We start from the raw sequence: 936 nt of genomic DNA, 5'->3' as shown, positions 1-936 counted from the left end.
TAGCGGCCACAGGCTGCAACTGCGCCCACTACTGCTGCTGTTACAAGCAGATCATCAGATATCTGCTTATTGCATCTAGTTTTTAATTGATTTTAATTGATTTAAATTGTATTCCAGTGTGTAAATACTGTAAATAAATAAAATATGTGTGTGTGTGTGTGTGTGTGTGTGTGTGTGTGTGTGCTGTATACATACATTGCACAAGATGTTGAAATGATTGCATGTGCACAATGTCTCAAGAGACATTAAGAAACAATGACAAGTAATCATAATCATCATAATAAACATTGCATAATAACCATAATTCACAATGCACGAGTGTTGGTGAATTTTGAATTTTGAAGATATTGCTCAATATTTTCTCTCGTTCCTCTTTTTTCTTCCTCTGACCTCATTTCTTTATAGTTCAGCTGAAGTCACCAGCGCATTAACAGTACAGGAGTAGAGTAACCACATACAAAAAAAAAAAAAGGTCAAAATTACAGGTACCAAATAACATCCATATGAATGCCAGCAGAACATTGTATTGTACAGTGACGACTGATGTTTTTCAAACAAGTACTGATCTGAAACTTCTGTGTGTGCAACCCTTAACAGATATGTGGTATAGATAATGGATGGATGAATGGATAAGAAAAACTGAAAACTGTACAGTCTAGACCTGCTGTGCCTTGAGATGACTTTTGTTGTGATTCGGCTCTATATAAATAAAATTGAATTGAACTGAATTGAACTGAAAATGATTGTGCTTTTTTTGTCTGTGGGCTGATGCACAAGATGCTCCTATTTGAAGGATGAAGAAATGCTTGATGAACTAATAATATAAATGCTGCTGCACTTAAATTTCAAGAGGAATACCATACACTCAAAAAACTTGGATAAAAACTGTCACAAGCTTCTTTGTTAAGCAGACTATGGAGAATATGGATTGCATTG

This window comes from Lates calcarifer, linkage group LG14 (genome assembly GCF_001640805.2).
Source record: "Lates calcarifer isolate ASB-BC8 linkage group LG14, TLL_Latcal_v3, whole genome shotgun sequence".
Classification (NCBI taxonomy): Eukaryota; Metazoa; Chordata; class Actinopteri; family Centropomidae; genus Lates; species Lates calcarifer.
Note: the sequence above shows the minus strand (reverse complement) of the source record.